This window comes from Falco biarmicus, chromosome 5 (genome assembly GCF_023638135.1).
Source record: "Falco biarmicus isolate bFalBia1 chromosome 5, bFalBia1.pri, whole genome shotgun sequence".
In the NCBI taxonomy this organism is placed as follows: domain Eukaryota; kingdom Metazoa; phylum Chordata; class Aves; order Falconiformes; family Falconidae; genus Falco; species Falco biarmicus.
Window position 1 is genome coordinate 63,722,920 of NC_079292.1, and position 15,937 is coordinate 63,738,856.

The 15,937-nt window shown below is 41.0% G+C and overlaps 2 long non-coding RNA genes across 3 annotated transcripts in view; one reads left to right on the forward strand and one right to left on the reverse strand.

Annotated features, from left to right (window-relative positions):
• Positions 1-61: 61 nt before the first annotated feature.
• Positions 62-3,248, forward strand: LOC130150692 (uncharacterized). The gene is made up of 3 exons (XR_008822335.1): positions 62-692; positions 2,073-2,164; positions 2,827-3,248. It is a non-coding gene; the product is annotated as an uncharacterized LOC130150692 (long non-coding RNA).
• A 44-nt stretch (positions 3,249-3,292) lies between these two features.
• LOC130150623 (uncharacterized) overlaps positions 3,293-15,937 on the reverse strand; it is a 102,442-nt gene continuing 89,797 nt past the window's right edge. The window contains exons 4-8 of one of the 2 annotated variants that reach the window (XR_008822304.1): positions 15,657-15,888; positions 13,255-13,376; positions 12,992-13,104; positions 9,002-10,323; positions 3,293-6,534 (exon numbers count right to left, since the gene is read on the reverse strand). This is a non-coding gene — a long non-coding RNA (uncharacterized LOC130150623). The remainder of the gene's footprint in view (positions 6,535-9,001; positions 10,324-12,991; positions 13,105-13,254; positions 13,377-15,656; positions 15,889-15,937) is intronic. The other variant, XR_008822305.1, reaches the window with a different exon arrangement.

Sequence of the window (15,937 nt, forward strand, 5' to 3'; positions counted from 1 at the left end):
CATTGCCAAATTTGGCCGCTTATCTGTATACTAACAGTTCCACCAAGTCAGCCTTGTTCTTCTACAAGGTCAACCTATCTTCGTCCCTTATACCAATGGGCTAAAGAAGGATTAGCTGTAAGATCTGTGGTTCACGTGGATCAATGGATGACTACTGATTCAGGGTGTTACGTGACCAGGGCAGGCCATTCTCTGTGTCCCTTTGGCAGATCTGAGAGGAAAGTTTACATGCTAAAATTTTTTCTTTCTCCTTTATGCTGGTGTGGCAAATAGTAGGACTTGAGATTTGCAGAACCCAAAATGCTGCATGCTGGCATACAGGCAAAATTGAAGCGGTTAAGACTGATACCAGCTTTTTATCTGTTGACTTACTTTATTTAAAACTTGTAATATTAATAGAAGACTCAAAATGAGGCTTCAACTGCATTGGTATGAACCTTCAGAACTACTGGTGAGGAGAGAAAAACAGCTGTATATCAGGATTCAGTTATATTTCCTATGAAACCATGCAAGCGCTGCTATCTCTCTTAGAAATGTTCGTACTGAACGTTGCCATATTCTGCCCCTCTTAGATAAGTACCTTACTACATGTTTTTGTTTATATCTGAGCAGTGTCAGCACTGTGCAGCTACCTAATACTGTGACAAAACCTGCTCCTTCACTCACATGTGTATTTCCATCCTAAATCAAAAGTAAGTAACACAGGCAGAGTTTGACTCTAATTTGGAGGGTTTGGTAAGCAGAAGCTATGTATTACTGTCACAGAAATCTGACCTCCAGATCTGTGGAGCTGCATGTTTATGCTTTTCCGATACTTGAATAGATTTTAAAATAAATCAGTCTGTAAATACAAGGGAAAATCTAACTGCAGCATTATGAAGTTGTGCAATGCAGCACTCCAGATTTGTTTTCTTCACAACTCTGTAGAACTGTGGGCAATATATAACTAACTAAATGCCTAATTTATTTCTTTTACTTCTTTTCAAACAAGCCATACCCCAAAAGAATATCTTAGTAATCTACAGTATTGTGAATTTTGATGTGCTTTTTGAAGTTATCATTTCTTTTCAGCTAGGATCAAGGGTGATGTTTCATCCATTAGAGACATTTTCTGGAATTAAAGACAACTGGATTGACTTTTTTTTATATATATCACATACTTCCCTGGGCAAATTAGTAAGTCTAAACTCTTGCATTAATACAAAAATAGCATTTTCCTGTCCCATGGGCATGTTGTGCAGGACCTCAAAGACTGAGATGTCTCATGTTGTAATTGGAAGTCTCATAAAGTATGCGGCAGGCAGATAGTCTCAATGTTAAAGTCAAGCTGGAGCTCAGAAGTAGTTTCTAGTTTGTCATTATTGTCATCCAGTAAAAGGTTAAAATAAGGAGATTATTGCAAATGTTTTCTTAGTCTCAAGCGAAAACTGGGTGTATTTTTGTCTTGGGAGACAACTCACAGCTAATGACACAATTCTCATTTCAGATATTGACCAAAACAGAGTTATTCCAAGTTAGTACTCTTAAAAAGATTACACTGTATTAAAAAGAACATGACAAGGATACTCAAAATTCAGATTATCAGCAAATATGGCTCAGCATAACTCCACTGAAGTAGCTAGAAGTAGACCAAGTTGTACTTCCTGGCAGTCTGTCCTAGTGCCCCTACTCACAGGTGTGCAGTGACTAGTACAGTGACTAGAACTAAGAAAACTTAGTTCACTTTTACAAAATGCATAGTTTTATTTCTTAGCTTCTCCTTGAAGCTCACACAGGTGAGTGACAAACTGAGAAGGATTAATGTAAAAACAGACCCAAACAGTATCAGTACCAAGACAACTTTTTTCCCTTGATAAAATTAAACAACCAAAATAGGAGTGGTTGAAAAAAATGTACAGTATCTTAAAAAAAGCCACGATTTTCTGGTAAAAGGAGAGAGCTGTGATAAAACTGCATGACACCATAGTCTGTTGTCTACTGAATTGCAGAAGACAAGATAGAAGTTGCTTTAAATTATTTATGGTTATCCAATAGGCCAGTGCAAAAGTTTTCCATTCTGTAATTTTCTACAGATTTGCCCAGATACGAATGCTAAATAGCTTGAGTTAACAATTCCCGCTCTTGCCACTGGAATATGATGCCTCAACACCTTTCATGGTTTCAGGTACATTTGTTAATGTTTCTCTTTCACTTTCCTACCTCATTTTTCCTACATACATTCCTCTATCAAAAAGGAAAAAAAATCCATCTCATTGTAGTATAGGCATTTCCAGTATCTGCAGACAGTAGGAGTCTTCACCTTCCAATATTTTTTCCTGAATGCATTGACTGGTAATATTCCATTTCAGTACTTCTTTACTCACGTTTTGCCACACTTGACTGCCTTCTTCCCAATTTTGATGCGTTTTTGTTGCAGCCTTTATGTTTTCCTGCCAGCACTGTGCCAGCTCTGTGCTGACTGCAATATAGCAATCACGTCCAAACAGCGTTACAAGATTGTGTCAGATTAGAATCATGCAGTAGTCATATCAGATATACCACACTCTTATATGATTACCTATGATGTGCTGTAGCTGAGGTACAGGGCTATATTAAGAAAAATGCCTAAGGACTTTTAGAGAAAACACAGGAAGCTGAAGAAAACCAATGTTTCAAATAAAAGGGAAGGGCCTCTTCCACTTCAACAAGGTAAAGGAAAAAAGAAACTCTGCTAGTGATATTGCAAGCCAGTAAAAATGGAGTGATTCAGACTTACAAGCAACCAGCAATTACCTCTCATATGTTAGTCTTCTGGTAAAAGCAGTATTTCATTCCTTCCCTCTTCAGGCTGCAGTCCTGTGGCCAGCACCACCACGGCAGAGCCTGGAGATGCTGCAGTCAGGCAGCGGGAGGGAAACGAGGCAAATGTGCACCTACACTTTGGGTACCGTAAGAGCTGGTGTTTTGGAACCGAAGAGTGCTGAGATGTTTGAGCTCTCTCTGTGATCTGCTCAGCCAAGGATGTTGCTGTATGTCAGGTTGCAAGTCCTTTGTCTCAGGTTGCATGGGGAACATGGTTTAACTCAATGGGGAGAAGAGGAAAAGAAAGGAATAGCCCAGGTAGAAACACCCTGGTCTGTTTGGCTGGACCAGGAACCTGGAGATTGAAAACGTTAGACATGTTTCAAACAGATTTCCCTTAAAACAGGGAAAGAACTGGTTTATGGCTTATGATAATGGGCTCTTTTGCCCAGATTCTAATGTTTAGCACAAAAGGGGGGGGGGGGGGGGGGGGGGGGGGGGAAGAAAAAAAATAAAATAAAAGTGTTATTTAACCAACCCCTAAGTCTTTTCCAATGGACTTACACCGTTTAGGTGAAAAGAAGTATCCCCTGGCTAGCCTTCCATAGCCTGAACGTGGAAATAAATATAATGTTCCTGTAGCGAGTGGTTCACTCCAACACATCCTTAAACAGCTGATTTCTCTGGTTTGTTTGTTAATAAATATATATACATACAAAAAAACCAAAACAAAGACACAATAAAATCTGCACACAAGACTATATAGCAAGACGGAAGAGTAAACCATATTGATTAGGCAATATGGAGTAACTAGAGAATAAGATGTTTGTATAATTTTCTTATTTGCAGTCATACAGAGAAACCTTTTAAACACAGAAAATACCCTCTCTTTTAGATTTTGTTCCAGAGCTTGTCATTACAGAACAGTTTCCCAAATATCAAGTGAAAACAAGCTAAAAACCCCAGGGTTACTTCAGGGTATCCATTCAAGAATTTTGCTTCATACAATGAGAGTAGGCTGCCACCCCCTTATATAAAAATATTACCTAAGACAAGGAAAGAGTATTGATAGACACAGTAGTTAATACACCATCTGTTGTTCTGATACTCACCGGGCATCCCATAGAAATTAAGTACATTTCTATAAAGCCATCACAATTTATTTTTCCATTCAGCTGCACTAGTGCTAACTGACATGTTAGGATGGGAGTTGATTATGCAGCTTAGGAGGTGAATTGGTTTATATCCAGACATACAATGAATTTTCTTGCAGAATATATAAGGGGATTCAACTTTGCTGAGTCAAATTTCAGTACAATAAATAGACCCAGAGGGTCAAATGTATTAAAGGTTCTGTGTCACCATAACAAAACTATATTGCTAGACACATTTTGGGATAGGGTTTGGGGTTTCAAATGCATAAAACTTAGCTTATTTATTGCCATGACAACATGAACCACACCAAATCTTTTAAACACTTCATTAAAGACAGAAAAAATAAGGAGAAAAAAGAATTAAAATGTGGAATGCAGAGAAGTAAGGCTTTCATTTTAACAAAACCTCCAGTTTCCATTTGCTGTTAAGAATCTATGTGAGGAAAACACCATTGTTTAACAGGCTTAAAGCGATAGTAAGAAAGACAATTTATGGTTGGGTTTATTTCAGAAAAGAGAGCTGTTCAGTTCACTGAGGCGGGCTGGAACTGCTCCTGGAGCTGTTGTCAGAGCCCAGTCCTTCCCTGGAGAGGCAGGCAATTCGAACAAGGGACAAAGACAGCACAAGCACTGCAGGGGAAGGGAACTCAGCCTCTCACTCTGGTGTTGGCTCTGAATAGCAAGTTCATTGCTAGAAAAACTCCAGCACAGCACATTGTCTGTTGGTCTCAGGGAAACACAGAAATTGCAGCAGTGCCCTGCTGTCTCTAACATAGCTTTTTGGAAGCTGTCGATTAACAGCATCACAGCAGCTCTTCAAAGGACATAGCTTTAACATCTCAAGAAGATTCTTCTTAAACAGAAAGCAAACACATGTGAAAAAGGAAAGAACAAAGGAGGGAAGGAAAAGTACAAACCAGGGGGCTATGACAGTCTCATTCCAGGTGTTGCTCAGCATTTAGCCGATGCAAATGGAGGTGTGAGGCCACCCGGATTCCCCCTTCTGGCCCAGTCCTTTTATGTTGATTAGAAATGCTCAGTGCAAAAGAGGTGTGGTGGACTGGCTGCAGGGGATAGGGCATATGACTACAATCATGCCAGGCTGTGCTCCTACTGTCTACCTATCTTCCTGTAGTTTAGGTTGAATTAAGCATCCTTGCAGCTGACTCACGAGGTTAGGGGCACCAGAGAGATGGAATAGCCCATCCACTCAAGATATTACCCATCAGCAACGCTTACTCTACAGTATATCCATTTTGCCCCGCTAAATCTAGTCTCACACTTTTCTTCTTTACTGGACATCATTTCAGCATAGTCCTTGGGGCTTATCATTGTGTCTCTTTTCTTGAAAAAACTGTCATTTTGTCTTTAATTTTTACTGACCTTTACAAATTGCTTTATGTAACAGGCTGAGCAGTACACTGGTCACCTTGAACTATTTAGAGCACAGGCCTTGGCACAGCAGGATCTAATTTTTCTTATTTGCAAGGACATTCCTTATCTTCTCCAAGGAATGAAAGTTTGTATAGTGGTCATTAAAGATATTACAATGCTTTTTATGAGATTAAATGTATCAACTCAGTTGTCCTATCTAAACAATATGAAATTGTATAATTCAGGACTTTTTATTTGACACACATTCTCAAGGGGAACTAGTGTAAAACAACTCAGACATGTCTGACGTGCCGTACAGGCTGTAGGGGAAAATGAGCTGTGCTTAAAAATTCTGGTGTCTTCCATGACAAAGTCTACATCTTGCAAGTTTGGTACAACGATTTAAAATCTGATAGAAAATAGCATTTGTGTCAGGGATGTGTTGGTTTTATCCTCATGAAATAAGCGCATGAAAAGTTACGGTGCACATTTAATAAAGATGGCTTTGATTTTAACAGCAAACTTTCCTAAAGGTCCCATTTGCTATGGATAGGCATCTGCTACCGTGAGCCCTAAGAGCTCTAGGCACCCAAACTGAAAGCAGCAGTTGGCCTTCCTCTGGTCCCAGCAGCCCCAATGTTCAAATTCTGAGTACAGAGGATGGAGTTGTTCAAATGCACTGTGGAGAAAATCTCACATGGACATACTGGATACCAGAGCTGTGCTAAGGGCCAGGAGGAGGGATTGGGGAGTTAGGGCAGTCCAGCCAAGTAGGCTGGGAGCAAAGAATGTCATACTGGAAGTGAGCAAAGACCTATTCAGATTGGGAGATCAGGAGCTGGGATCCTTGCGTGTCTCCTCCACAGCTGGGAATTGCTGTAGGAGGACACTGGGTCTGGGATGAAGTGGTGCAGGCAAAGGACAAGGATGGTGAGAGGCTGGGGGAGATGCAGCAGGTTAGCTTGCATCTGGAGTATACATCTACCTGGTTACTTGTCACCCCAGCCCAGAAGCAAATCCTTGATTCATGTTTCTCACCAGTGCACATCAGTGATCCTCTCCTGGGAGTGCTTTATTCAGAGGATGATAACACGTGACTGGTAGTGGCACTCCATTAGCTCAAGTAGCAGAAATCTGCGCTTATTTTGCAGTTCTAAGTCTGCTGATGAAAATGAGGTATCATGATGAAATTCATCTTTCCAGCTTGTTTTCATTTTTCTTTTTTCTGTTTAAGAAAATAATTTGTTAAAGAAGAATATTACTGAGATTGCTAAGTCAAGCAATTGAAATACGAAATAGCACAATCAAATAAATTATGTTTATTCTGTTTAATTAATTTTTCCTAATGTGATATTAGGAGCTTATCTCCCCTTCTTATCCCTGTGTGGCCCGATAAGTAATTAGCCCAAACTCATTTAGAGCAGAGAATATGCTAATACAACATAAATATTTCTTCCAGCATGCCTTTTTTATATGATTATTCTACACAGGCTTATTTTGTGCTCTCTGTGAGTTAGTACAGTGGAAAAACAAGAATGCAACTATGCAGTCATCCTGATTTATCTGTTTTGTACATTGTGCCTGCTGCCCTTGCATTTAATCTCCGTTGTTTCTAGTCTGTGTGCTCTGGTCACAAACTGTCTTTCCATCTCTGCGTGGTATCTAGAATATTTGGAAAGTGACTTATGGAACAATAATGCCAAGTTAATTTCCCCAAATATCTACAAAACATAAAGGACCTTTTGCTCAAGGGAGTAGCCTAATGCTGCCTAAGAGGAAAATGAAAAGCTAATCATATTTTTCAAAGGAAAATAGGGGCCTGTGTTTGTGTCTTGGCTCACATTCCCTCTCTCTTCAAAACAAGCCTTAATGTTCCAGCTCATGTGAGTTATGGCTGAACATGCCAGATCAGCCTAGAGAGACAAGATCTCATATCAAAAGTCACTGTTTTCAAAGAGATTAAATTAATCCAATATTAATCCAAGAAAATTAGTGAAATTGTGGAACAGTCTTAACTGTTCCTAAGGCTTACAGCTGCTCCACCCAACCGACAGCCTTGCACAAGGGCAGAGCTGCAGCTGGAATCCAAAGGTGAAATCATTTATTAGCAGATAATAAGAAAAAGTGTCCATTGCCCGGTTGTTCTCTGCTGCAGGGGCTCTCACTGCAGAGCTGGCTGTCATGGACGTAGGAGCAGGGTGTGGGAGCTGGCACGGCAGGCAGGCATGCCACTTATTTAATTTTGTCCCTAGTTGGTGCTGGGAGCTTATCTCCACCTCTTATCGCTGTCCGGCCTGTTAGGGAATTAACTCAACCTCATTTACAGCAGAGAGTATTCTAATACGGTGTAAGTATGTCTTCCAGTCTATAATTGAATGCTCTAATTATATAACAAAATTGAATGTCATAGCATAGATATTGCTTCGTCACAGCTGTGTTCTGGGACTCATGGCCTTCATCTTGATGCTTCTGCTGCATAAAGGCTGGATACTTTACAGCATGATCTCACCCCAGGAACTGTTGTATGATTACATGCAACGCATCCAATGCGTGCTTGTATTATGGTGAGGCAAGTGCGGGCTATGGTTTATATCCCCTTGCTGCTGTCAGCCTTGAAAGCCCCAAGTGATCCAGGTAGTGACATTTCAGTCAAGGTTTTGATTCCAGGAAACAAGCCTGTTCTTCAGTGCACCCCCATTCAGAAAAATGTGTAAACGCACACCAAACTCATCTTCACTAGGTACTTAAAAAGAAGGCACACATTTAAGAACCTCTCCTGAATAAGTCTCTTCACTTCAACTGCTATATACATATAAATACATATGGGCTTTGGTGGGCAGGCTCCCAAATTAAAATATATATATATATATATATATATATATATATATAGTTGTGGAGCTTGGAGAACAAGAACAACCTCATTTTGGAAATTAGGTTAAACCTCTGTGAAAATAGTGAATAAACTCTCATTATGAACACATGTAAGAAACACTGATGCTCCTTCATGGAGGCAGATATCTAAAATAACAGCAGTCTGTACTCAAAACACAGACACATGCTGCTGCTCAGGACATAGGAATATATATAGCACAAGAAGGTGGAAAAACTTCACCAGATACCATTGAGAAATCTGGGCTATGTGTGGGTCTGATTTTATGAGAAAAGTAGAAGAAAGCTGAAAACAGACTGCAGAGTTTTACTTTTAAAAAAAAAAAAAAAAAAAGCACAGAAATAGTGTTTTGTGTTAAAACTTGGCTGAGAAAATGGCTGGGAATTGTAGCAGAGATGATATATCCTGAATTTATTCAATGTAACAGGAGTCTGTGTACCCTCTTACATCAACAGCATCACCTCAAAAACATGCTCAGATCTAAGCTCAAACTTAACAAGCTGAAGCTGAAACAACTTGGTAGATCACTCAAAAAATAACCACTTATGTTATAGATATTGGTCACCTTGCAGATCAACACCAGATTGCACACCCAAATATTTATGGTGAAACAGCAGAACTGTCTCTAATGCAACACGGTTTGATTAAAGATCTGTAATTCAATCTGGGTAATAAGAAATAAACCATCATTGCTTACGATGCCAGTAGGCTCCAGATATCTTTGAAGATACATGAAAGGCAAAATCCCTGTAATCAGGGATCACGTAATTTCTACCGTGGCATGACTACCTGAGTCCCACACCTGCCAACTCTTCTTGGCATGGACTTTCTCCCCAGTCTATCATGACTGCAGCAATCACACGGCCTTGGCAACAGGCCCCTGGCTCCTTGAAGTGTTTGGCAGAGTGCTTTAGTCTGGACATCAGCTGCTCTCTTCATCTCTAGAGCAAAAGCTTTATTTTCCTCCCCTTCAGTAAGGTTCACAACTATTACCTCCAGTGGCAGCTAACAAAACAAGCTAGCGAAGGCAGGCTTTTTCTTCACAGAGAAAACAAAGCAGTTATGGGGAACGTATCTGATTGTCCAGTAGCACTTACGTTATTCTTACTGTGTTCTTCCAATAGCAAGACTGGGACATGCAGTGGAAATGAGTGTTTTCCATTCCTTTCTGTCCTTTGTTGGTGTTTCTGGTGGACACGGTTGAGATTGATCACTGTCAGCCCCGTGAGGTAGCTCTTCTTAAGATCTCTAATGAACATCCTCTGCTGCACACACACGGGTCTACACAGGATCGTTTCGTGGGGGATTCTTGGGGGCTGCCATTCCGAGAACACACACTAAATACATCCTGTGCTCCCTGCTGGCTGGTGAAAGGTGAGCTGGTGGGCTGTTCCACTCTATGCTGAGGATAGAGCCCAGTGTTCAGACTTTTCATAGGCACTTTTTTCCAATGCATCTAGTTTTCTAGCATCTTTGATGTCTCTACTTTCCAGGGACTATTTTAGCATTGTAATTACATGTAAATAATAATTTTTAAAATCTAGGTTTCATTCTGGGACTGAATGTCTTGCATTTCTATATGCTGAAATGAGTACAAATGGTGGAATTCTTTCCCAATCCTTGCTGTCAGTTCCTTCCTAATTACTCAGAAGTGGGATATGGACAGGACAGGCAATCTGTTCTACTTTCCCAGGATTTGTGTTTTCTAACATGACTTTGATGCTTGGTATTAAGATTTCAGGGATGTTTGCTTTGATGGCTGATTTTGTGTCCTGTTTGTCTTCTTGCTTTTTTTTACTAGGTTATGTATCTTCACAGCTTTTTTCAGGTCTATGGCTCAGTAACACAATGCTACTAGCACAGTTTATGCTTCCAAGGTATGTGTAATCCACCCCATGGTAGGCTGCTACTTGTGCTGCCTGCATAGCAGCTATGTATGATAATGCAAAACAGAAACAGAAAGCAAGTGTGCCCTTGTTTTACACCAGTGTTCAAAGTGAACTGGTCTGTTACTTAGATGCACTCGCATATGCAGCCATCCATCCCTCTGCAAGGCCATGACGATGGAGGACAAGCTGAGTGCTGTAGTTCCACAAGGTGTTCCAGAAGCTGTTGTCAAGTAACCTTAACAAAAAAAATATCAATGAAACTAGTGATAAGCAAAGCCTGTCATAGCATGTTATTTCAGGATGCTTTTTTGTGTGAATATCCAGTTTTCTGGGCCTGAGTCCAGAGGCTGTTCTCCAATTTTGCATCCATCATCCATGTCATCTTGTGTGGCATTCCACTGCAAATGACCTCCCCTATAGCACAGGGCAGAGAGACACTTTCCCAGTGTCATATTCAAATATTTTAACAACTTCACGTTAGTTAGTTAGTTAACTTCACGTCATTGAAAGTTGGGGGGGGGGGGGGGGGGCGGTTTCCCCCAGGTTTTATTCAACAACGTTTTAAATCACTAAATGACTTTAAATCATTTTTGCAGTGACATTGTGGGATTTCAGCATTTCTGCTATGAACAAATTATCTTTCATTGCGTTGTCGCTGCTACCTGCTAGACTACAGCTTGCTTTTCTGATATCACTGCTGAGCTAGTGGCAATCTTCTGTTGTTTGAAGTCACATCATCTCATGTTCACAGAATGTCATGTCAAGGTAGGGCTGAGTTTTGGTACTGACTTCTTTACAATGCTTTGCCCATCTATTTTGTCTCTGTTGTATGTTTCCTTATCTTTGCTTCTGATCAGCCCATTTCCTGTTTAAACTACCCGCACAGGATTTTTGTAACTTGGTAAACAAGATCTGTGGTTTCCTACCATGGCAGGAGCTTCAGTTTCAAGTGTTCTGCCTTTAATATGTTTCTGTTGATCTTTCCTTGAACATTATTTTTCACTGATTTGTCTGCTCTCATGTTCCTTTTTATAATTCCACGTTTCATCAGTCTTAGCATTAAAGAATTTTTATTTCTGAGTTTTTATTTTCTTTATGATGCGTCCTTTCTGGGCTTACGCATTTTGTTGTTATGCCTGTATTGAAGCTGCTGCAGACATTTTGCATTGTTTCATGAAGCAGCAAGGCAAATTTAATGGCTCACTCCCACCGAAAGGGCCCTGCCCAGCCTTAACTCCTTCCAATCTTAACCACATGTTCCCACCTCCTCCTCATGCTGTGGTGCTCATCTGTCTCCTAGTGAAATAGTTCAGCTAACTAAATCAGCAGAAAGCCAACCAGTTTAAAAAAACTAATCAGCTGCTGCCAGGTTGGTGAGCTGAAACAGCTCACAGAGATGTTGGACGAGGGCCAGCACTAGCTCAAGAGAGAGACTAGGAACACCAGGACAGGACCTGGAGAGAGATGGGATCACCTTACATGATGGCAGCAGCGAAGTTTTACAGACTCAGTCATACTGGGAAACATCGTGCTGAGAATTCTCCCTTTGTAACACCATTTTCTCACCTCACCTACCCTTGGCTTCAACAGTAACTCGATTCACAGGATCACTGAATGATCCAAGCTGGAAGAAGTCTCAGGAGGTCTCTAGTCCATCCACCACACTCAATGCAGGGTCAACGCTGAGCTCAGACCAGGCTGCTCAGGGTTTTATCCTGTCGTGTCTGGACAACCTCCAAGGATGGAGACTGCCAAACCTCTCTGAGCAACCTGTGGCAGTGATTAATTATCCTCACAGTGAACATTTTTTTTCTTATAAATCTGTGCATGGTCAAAGTCATAATATCATGCAGCACTGTTTCTTTTTCAGCCTCATGTCACTGATTTCTAAGTCATTTTCCCTTTGAAGTCCATCCTTCCCAGACTTTTCTGCTTGGAATTACAAACACCATCACCAATACCATCAGTTACATAGCACATCTGACCCCAGCTGGTGCTCATATCAGTATCTATTTCTCAGAATCCTTTTGCCATCTGGCAAGGTCCACATTTTTAAGGCAGCAAGGTGCTTAGAAATACGTCAGACAGAAAGCACAGATCAGTCTCCCTCCCACCATTTTGGTCGATCTTTCACACACTCTTACTATTTGTACACAAGGCCTAGGCTGGCTGTGTGACCCCAGCTCTGCCTTACTGAAAAAACATTGCTAGGCTATGAGTGACAGCACATAAACTTAAACCAAGCAAGATATATATATAAAAAAGTAGAAACAAGGACAGAAGTGAAATTGTTGAGTTGGTAGCAGTCACTCAAGGACTGAAGGAAAAAAAATATTAATGGAAAAAGCCCTAAAATCCTGAGAAAAAAAAATCAAAATAGGAGATAGCAACTCAGCAAAACTGAGCATCCGCCTATCGTAAGGAGTGATGGAGACTGGCGCTTCTACATGTGATTACCATCTGCCTGACCAGCAGAACCCAGCGGGTACCTGCATCAGAGGCAGTGAGGACATTAGTGCTTAGGCTAATAGCACATTACTCCCAGCCATTTATTGCATGTGTGATCCAACAAATAGCATAATTGCCACATACTCATAAATTTATCTGTGAGCCTGCTTTCAAGCCTCCATGAACAGGAAAAGACAGCCAAATAAAATTGAGCAAAAACACTGGGACGGTTATACTATACCACTGCTCTGTCCATTTCTGATTGCTATATTCATCTTTGGTATTAAAGTGGTCCTTGAAAAGAAATAGGCTGAGTTTTTGTTTTTCTTTAATTCCTACTCTGAAGGCCATTTTGGAAATGCATGCTTACGCTCTTCTCCACATTTCTGTGTCATAGCACAGCATTGTGTAATATCCATTTTGGCATGTGTGGTGAAATGCATTGCTTAGATCACCTGTTTTGCTGGCACACTTCCTTCTTCTCCGTCCTAATTGCCGGATGACGGACTACCTTCCTGGGGTGACTCAGCATGCAGGCTGGCTGGCTTACCCATCATTCCCTCATCATCTGCAGACGGATGTGTGTCAAGACAGGATATGGGTGGAGATGGAAGCACAGCCCAATTACAGAACCAAGAATGCAAGAGGGAATGTGTGAAATTAATATTGGTAGAGTGGAAATGCTGGCTTTCTTCCTAAAATCTTAACCTTAACCCACCTGTTAGGATGGCTTCCAGCAGAGCCAAAGAATTGGGCTGGTGTTGCAATCTAGGGAAATGGTATTCACAGGCATGACAATCCACAGTACCATCCATTAGCCAAAGAAGCTAGCCACTGAAACTGAAAAAAATAAAAATAATAAAAAAAGGAACAAACTTAAAGAAAAGCTGGTTTTTTTTCAAGTTGAAATAAACTATCGGTTTATTTCAGATAAACAACATCATTGAAAAAAAACAATTAAACAGTGGTGGGAATGCCAAGGTTTGGGAGATGATGCTGAAGAAGATAGAGGGGGGAGAAGAAGTGGCAATTTGGCTTATAAAGCCCCATGCTGTCCTGTGGCAAGGTCAGCTGTAATCCTACAGACTCATTAAGGACAGCTGTCTGGGGAAGGAAGGCAGGGTGAGTCTGCTGTCCCTTACATTTTTGCTTTGTGAGCAGCCAGTAATAGGAGCAGTAGCCCTCCGTGATGGACCAACACCTGGTGATCTGCCCAACAACAGGGCCCCCACAGCTTGCCAGCACTTGGTGATTTGGTCCAACAGCAGCTCTGAAAAATTTCTTTTTCCGTTGGCGCATCAGTACAGATGTGTGGCCTCACTAAGTTCAACGCGGTCAACAAAATTTTTTTGGCGCACACACAGTTATTTACCAAGACATGCAAACATGCAGTGCTGCTGTTGCCTCGAATCAGCAGAGTTAATTTTAGCATACACCAAATTTTCCTGGAAGCCAAAGGTGAGTTCCAATTGAAAATTGAGCATATGCATAAATGTCTGCCAAACTGCAGCCTGTATACATGACCTGATACCTGGTGTTACATGTTTTCTGGTTTACAAATTTAAAAAAAAATCCTTCAGATCTGAAGCTACCCAAACTCTCGTAACACAAACAGGACCTTTTTATTCTCAGATGTAGAGAAAAATATTTGGAAGAAAATATGTTACGAATAAGTGACTACATAGAGCTTTTCAGAATTCAAAAGGATTATTTTTCCATCCTCATCATTAACATTAGTTAACCTCATTAATTCCCATCATTAATCATTGATGCAAATGAGCAACTGCCTAGAGGAGAGTGAGACCCGAATCACTGTTGAAGCTGATGGAATAGCAGGTGCAGCTCGCCACCTTCTCCAGCCTGAGAGCTGCCTGAACACATCAGCTAACACTGTTCTACTGACCACAAAGCCCATGAGCAGCCCAGGCAACCTGCCTTTTCTCCTTCTGAACCGGCTGGAGTTTGAGAAGGAGCTGGGGCTACCAGGAGGATGTTGAAGACACCAGGCATGAACCCAAAGAAACCATGCTCCAATGGCTCCGATACTCCACTACGAATAAACCTGTTGACTACAAGTGGTGTCACCTGACGGGAGTATATCAAATCAGTATTTAAGAAACAGAAGTCATTCAATCACTTACAAGCTAATGGATCCTATTGGTATCATATGCAGAGTTTTAGAACACATTTTGAAGGAAGTAATAATTGATAGCTAGATAAATGGAAAAAGGGATTAGAATGTATTGATCACTCAAAAATAAAAGATCATGCTAGAAATCATTTTCTTCAATAAAATGGAGACAAACATTCTTTCAGGCTACTGGAAAAAAATAGCATTTGGTATAAATCAAGCCTCAACGAAAGTGTTAAGTGATGCTTGTATAAATACACCACATTGGACATGCTGTGCATGCAATACACACTATGGTAATATGCAACATTATCTAGGAATGCATAACGTAGATAAACAGCAAAAAATAGAGCCGTGAGTAAGGCTGACCGTGATCCCTCTTCCTGCTTACACCCTCAAGTCTTTAGAATACACTGTTTGAGTATGAGATTCACAGTTACATTTCGCAGCTAAATTGTGATTAGTGTGTGATGTATACAAAGTTACATGCAACGGGACTACATAAGCCTGTGAAAAATACAGGGCCAGTTAAGCTGAGGGCTCTGGAGAGAGAACGCCTGAGAAATTTAGGCTATGACCCCAGGAAATGAGTGAAGGATATGAGAGAGAAGAGCAGTACGTTCCTACTAAAGGAACTGGAAAGGGAATTCAAACATGAGAAAAACACAATGATGTAGGCCTGAGTGGGTCCTCAGCAGCCAGGACATCACATCCAGCTCAGGTGCTCTAGTACATCATGACCACAGCCCTAGTTATTAACATGGCAGAGTGAATTGTCACTAAATGGTGATGATTGCCACTAAACTGAGCAGCCGCTCAGTTGCACACCGCTGTCTGTATGTAAGGGGGAGGGGGTGTTACATCCTTTGGTAAGAACAGAACGATCTGTGGTTTGTGCAGCCCACCTCAGATTCAGAAAGACAGAGTGAAAACTGAAAACAAAGTCCTTTCAGCTCTGAGAGATTACCAATGTAGGAAGACATATTTACCCATATTTCTGGACAGCTGTCCCCAGACTTCCTCCCCCTACATCCCTTCTGAAACCTCCAACACACCAGGGAACACGATGTAGCTTCAGTGCATTGTATTCCTTCATCTGAACAATGCCAGCCCGTCTGGTTACGCGCTTTTGTAGGTGACAATCTAATGGCTGCCACTGGTACTTTCTAGGATTATGCAGCTGTGTTTTTCCACAATGCTTCTGTCAACTCATGCCCTGCTCTTGAGAAAAGAGATTCTAGATTTAGCTTAAACAGTAGTGATACAAATG